Below are 6000 nucleotides of genomic sequence, written 5' to 3'. Positions count from 1 at the left end.
ACACATTGATCCACTGGGATTATCTCAGAATATGAAGCTTTTTTTTAAGGATTAATGGGACTAAACAGTAGTTATCTGGGCTTTGACCACGATATTTTATTTTTATTCCTTTGCTAATTTAAAGCTTATTCAAGCATTTCTTTTACTTTATTGAACATCACTTTTTTTTCTGTGGAGGGAAATAAATCCAATGGAGTTCAAACGCATCTTGGAAACTCTCAAACTTTAATATCTACATTTCTAGGAACTATAAGGATCATTCTCTAAAGTCTTATTTAATATTATGGGTCATTTGTATTTGGTGAGAATATGAAAATCACGGCTCGGTGCAGAAAACAGCCCTTTTGTTTTATAACATGCATGTCCAAATCTAGATTTATGAGTCGTACTTGAGACTTGCTCTCTTTATTTACACTATAAGAGCACACTTGGTTGAAGTTGGAGTCACTCAGGACACTTTCTATATGGACCTAACAGACTCCCATTTGAAGGAGTTATAATCAGAGGATTTAAAAAAAATTAAAAAGCTGCTTTTAAGCCATTTATTTATTTAATTAGCTGCAAAAATGCGAAACTCTCAAACAGACTTGTGTGTTTAAATTGCCTAAAACACCTTCTAGAAAAATTTGGTCAACAATGCCACGTTTGTCAATCAAAACGGATTCAATCAATACCATATCTCGTTTTCTGACACCTGCAGAAATCCCCATATCTATATTACTCACCGTTAGACTGATATTAGCGCGCATGCACGAATGCAGCAGTAATGATGTGTGTTTAAACTGATAGTGCTGTGTGAGGGGAGGATGTTAGGATTAGAGGCAACACTTGAATAAACCATCAAATGTAACGCAGGCTTCTAATGACTAAAAACAGCCTGCGACTCCTGAGGAATTAAATGATGCTGAAAGTCCGCAAACTCATTTCAACCGGTTTCTATATGGTAGTGAGTTTCTAACTTTAATTTTCTATAATATTAACCAATTAAAGGTGAGTTTATGTTCGTAGTGTGATTTGTTTAAGATCTCCTGGCTTTTTAGCAATTATTCTTGATCTATCTTAACGAACAAAAGGGAGTTTGTTGAGTTTAAAGTGTCTTTTGGGGAAATGCCCGAAAATATTTTACAATAACTGAATAAAAAAAGGGACCACAACACCAACATAAATTCAGATATCACTGTGTCTCTAAAGTAAAGTAGAATAGTCTCATAATAACGTGAAACATGTCTGACACTCAAAAGTGAGTTTATATTGACTTAATGTGGGAACTCTAGTCGGCCTTTTTCTATTAATTAAATGAAATATTCAATATTGACTTGTAATGTGTCCGTGATATTAAAAATGTAGTTCATGTTAACCTGAAATACCTTTTTGAAAAATGTATTATATTGTTCCTGACACTCAAAAGTCCGATTTTTGGTAATTGTTCTAGTTTTTATTTAATATTCTATTCATATTTTGTAACCCATAGTTTACAGTGTCTGTACTCAAACGTGATGTTGACCTCTGTGCCTTTTTGGAAAATCTCTCCTAGGGACTCTAATTTAATATTTCACCATAACATTTAGCGTTTATCTCCCATGATAAGCCTATAATATTCCTTTAATATTTTTTAAAAACTCGATTATTGAGCTTGAGGTTCTATAAAAGAAAGTCCTATATTCGTCATATTTGTTAGCAGGCTTCTGGCTTCTGGCTTCTTGACTTCATGGCGCCCTTTTCCTGTTATTAATAAATAATGTTCCTATAATATTTTATCTTAACCTGTAGCGTGTCTGATCATCAAAAGCAAGTTTATGAATCACTTATCTCTAGAATGCATTTGTTATTTTACCAGAGTTTCTGACGCTCAAAAGTTAGTTAAATGTAATTTGGGTGTTTTACTGATGAATTTATCTCTTATATAATATTTGACCTTATCGTCTGGTGAGTTTGTAGACGAGTTTCGGTGATTTGATCTTCTGTAGCAGACTAAAACATATATAATATTTTCTCATAACTTCTGTCAAACACACTGCTGTTACTATTTCTGTAAGTCTAACTGTCACAGGTTACTGAAGCTCTCTTGTCGTTGAGGTCCACCATTCATAAGTCATAACAGTAACATCAGCAGCGCACGCGGTTCATACTAATTCTTTCCTGGGGCGTGCCCGCGCGCATGGACCTAATGGCAGAGCGTTTGGGTGGGCATGCGCACTGGCTGTGATTGCAACCATCCGCTTTGATTTGGAAATGTTTAACGAGTGGACAAAGCGCACCCGAGGCTCATAATGATTCGTAACGAAAACAAAGCGCGCATGCTGTCGTAAATGTTGCCCACAATACTTGTTTCCGGGTATAAATAAGACCACGCGGGACCGTGAACGCCCCTGAACTAAGAGAGCAGAGTTCAACACGCCGCTTTATAGCCGGTAAATATTTGAACTCGTGTTTGTATGATGAGGAAGTCCCCACTTCTCCTTAATTATGAGAGATACTGCAACGGAATAGAAGAAAACAATGGAATCACAATATCAGTTGCGTTTCCTTCCTCTCTCAAGAACGAATGATTCAGAGTGAAAAGATGAGAATAAGTTAGGCAAGAGATAAATCACAAAAGTTGTTGTGAGTAATTGAAGATAAAAGAAAAGGGTCAACTGATCTCAATTTGTATTTTTCTGGACATTTCAAGAAGTCACAACTGAGATATGATGGGATTTGTTCATGGTTTTATGATATTCCATTTTAAAAAACGATGAATCGGTTTCTTTAAGGAAATAATCGGCTGATTGATCAAGAATGAAAATACCATCTTAAAGTCACAGCATCAAGATGAAGGCTGCAGCCAAACTGAACTGTCATAACGGAGCTTTGCTGACGAGTCGCATTTCTCAAGAAGAACTCAACCAGCAAACTTACAAAACTTTGAATGCGTAAATAATACCAGCTTTCCACAAGGCCCCTTTATAAGTCAACTGTGCTCCTGCCGACCACATCGGAGTGCCGAGGTGGTCTGAAGTAGTTTTGAATTACAAGTTGTTTTCACGAATTACAACTGTACTACCGGTATTAACTATTAGCTTACGGTTTGTGTTAAACTGAGGTTCACACTCATTTGGTGGTGGCCTAGCAACAATAGAATAAAAAGACGCAGCAAAAACTTGCATTCTCTCTAATGTCCACCAGGGGGCGACTCCTCTGGTTGCATAGAAGTCTATGAGAAAATGACTCTACTTCTCTCTTGATTTATTACCTCAGTAAACATTGTAAACATGAGTTTATGGTCTCAATCTCTAGTTTCAGGTCTTCTTCAGTACAGCATGATGTTCATTTAGTCGGCTTTGTCCGATCTGGGAGTTATCCGTGTTTTCGTCTTACAATTCCTCACCCTGGTTGCAAAAAAGCAAGATGGCAACTGCCAAAATAATAAAATCGAGGCTTCAAAACGGCAGGCCAAGAATAAAGTGGTGACGTCACAGTGACTAGATTCACCTGTAATATACAGTTGATGGTCTGATCAGGCAACAAAATGTCAGCGCCAGGACCTGCATCATTATTATTATTACTATTATTATTATTATGTTAAGTTCCTGACTTGTGTCTGGTGCCTTGTTTTCACAATCTAGTCTCAAGACTTTATCTTAATTTTCATTGTGCTCACATGGTGCATATTCCTTAATAAAGTTAATACAATTACAGAAAACTAACTCGGCTGCCATGAGGGTGTTAGGTGTTGAGGTCAAACGGGGCCCAACAGCATTTCTTTTGCCCTGGGGCCCCTGAGAGGTTATGCGACCATGGCTGAAATGATATTGTACTGCATGACCAAAATCAAGTACAGAAACCAAGAGCCAAATAGTATTTGTAGACACGCTTAACGTTTGCATAAAGGAGGCAGCTCCTAACCTCCTTATGAAAAATTAAAGATGTCTTCATTTGGGTGACACAGCACGATCTTGGCAAATATCACCACGGCATCAAAAGAAAGGAAGCAACTTGTATTTGAAGCCATTATTTGAATGTCACTACACTTCTGTGGCTGATATCTAAATACCGGCCATCTGGTGTACCCTAATTAACAAAACAAGCTCTCCTACAACCGAGGCCTCCCCTCAGCTATGACTACAATGCTGCTCAGCTTCTGTTAGTTGTCTCCTGCCAACTCTCTGCAGCGGCTCGTCTGATCCTGAAACCTGCACTACAGCTGCTGCATCCTATAAACACACCACGTCCCCGTTTAGATCCAGACCTGTAGTTTATTCAGAAGCACTATAATACAACAATACTGACCCTGCAATCAAACAGCAGCAGCAGCGAGCCATTAGGACGGCACCAGGGTGACTGGTATCTCTCTGGGTGTGTAAAAGCAGCTGCTGCACCCCAAAAACAAGACCACACAAAACAGGTGTATGTACTTTACAGCACCGCTGACCATATTCTGCAGCACAATATTTGGGTTTTAAGTCTTCTAGGAAGCCATTGGCTTCCTTTAATTTTCAAAAAGGTATGAAAATCTGAAAAAGACCTGAAAAGTGCACGAGATGCAGTGCAGACCTTCCAATCGAAAGCGGACACTCACTGTGATCAGACAATTATTCATAGCCGCATAGAGACTGTATATTAAGTGTGCATTGAGTACCTGCAGGTTGTACCATGCTATGATCGATCAAAAGTAATGACTGCTGGGAGTGGAGGGGAAAAAAGCATTCGGTGACACCGAATCTCATCTGTTTTACGATCACGTTTTCAAAATCTCAAACTCTAAGAGAACAAAAAAAGTGCCTTGACAAGAAGGTGGCTGGATCCTGAATCACTGCTCACATTTAATTGCTTTTGGATCAATGTTGCCATGAAATGCGCATCACAAACGGCAACTGAAGTTGTTGCATGTTGCATGAATGACCGATGTAAATGCCTAAATAATAAAATGTGTTGTGAATAAGGTGCATATGCTTAAGACAACATTTTGCAATACAAACAGAGTATACAGGAACACCACTGCAGATGAGATGCGACTTGAAATGCATCAATTTACTGCGGCCAACTTTATTAACAGACACGCATCCCCTCTAAGTCTATGAGACTGTTTTTCACTTCAGCATCAATCAAATCCACAAAGCATTTCTTAATTTATTCAAATCTCTACTTTTAGAATAGGTGTGTTACGATGCTTTCAGACAGAATTGAAGGGCCTCATGTTGCCCTCATGTGTCATGTGTGAGGGCTAAACCCTTATATTTCCCATAACACTCATTTTCAGCATATATAAGCATCATTATCACTTTATATCACATGATAGGCACAAAAGGGGAGCATTTTGATACAACTTGACAAACAAATAGGAGGGAAAACACCACATGACTTACTAGCAATACATATACATTTTAAAAAATGGATTGGCCTGCTATCCTGCTAATGTCACTTTATATCTTTTGATTGTTTTATTGCAGACGAGGGCTGATGGAGATAATCCCTCGAATTCCAGGTGTAACATTTCATGCATTGTGTGTTTTGATGTTTGTGCGACATAAGAGTCGTGAGCGTGCAGTCTTCTAGTAATGGAAGTCAGCGCGACACAAACCAGGCCAGTGGCACAAAAAGGCATGTTTGCTGTAAATGTTTGATAGTAAGCTAAGTGCTGCTAGCATACTTCCAATAGCAGGACGCGTGTCATACCTTTGTTAGTGATCTTCTTTATGGTCCTCAGGCAAAAGGAGCCTCAGGACTCATATCTATTTATACTTCCTGGTTTTACCATGTTTGAAGAAGGGGGGGGGGATGTCTATTTTTGTTGTTGTGTTTTTGTGAAGCTGCTGATGCTTGTTACATATACAGGTGGCGCTGTGATTTATTGGTGACTTATGAACACAACTTGTAAACATCAAGTGGCCAACTTGTCTGTCTATTGCCCGTGTGTGTTTAAGCTGAGCTCCCCTACTAGTGGTGCAGCCCACTCCAATTTACTTGGAGGGTATATAAAGGGTGGTTGTGCGAGGTGTTGGAGGATCCATACCCCACTAC

This window comes from Melanostigma gelatinosum (genome assembly GCF_949748355.1).
Source record: "Melanostigma gelatinosum genome assembly, chromosome: 14".
In the NCBI taxonomy this organism is placed as follows: Eukaryota; Metazoa; Chordata; class Actinopteri; order Perciformes; family Zoarcidae; genus Melanostigma; species Melanostigma gelatinosum.
The sequence above is the reverse complement of the archived record's forward strand: the minus strand, read 5'-3'. Positions refer to the sequence as shown.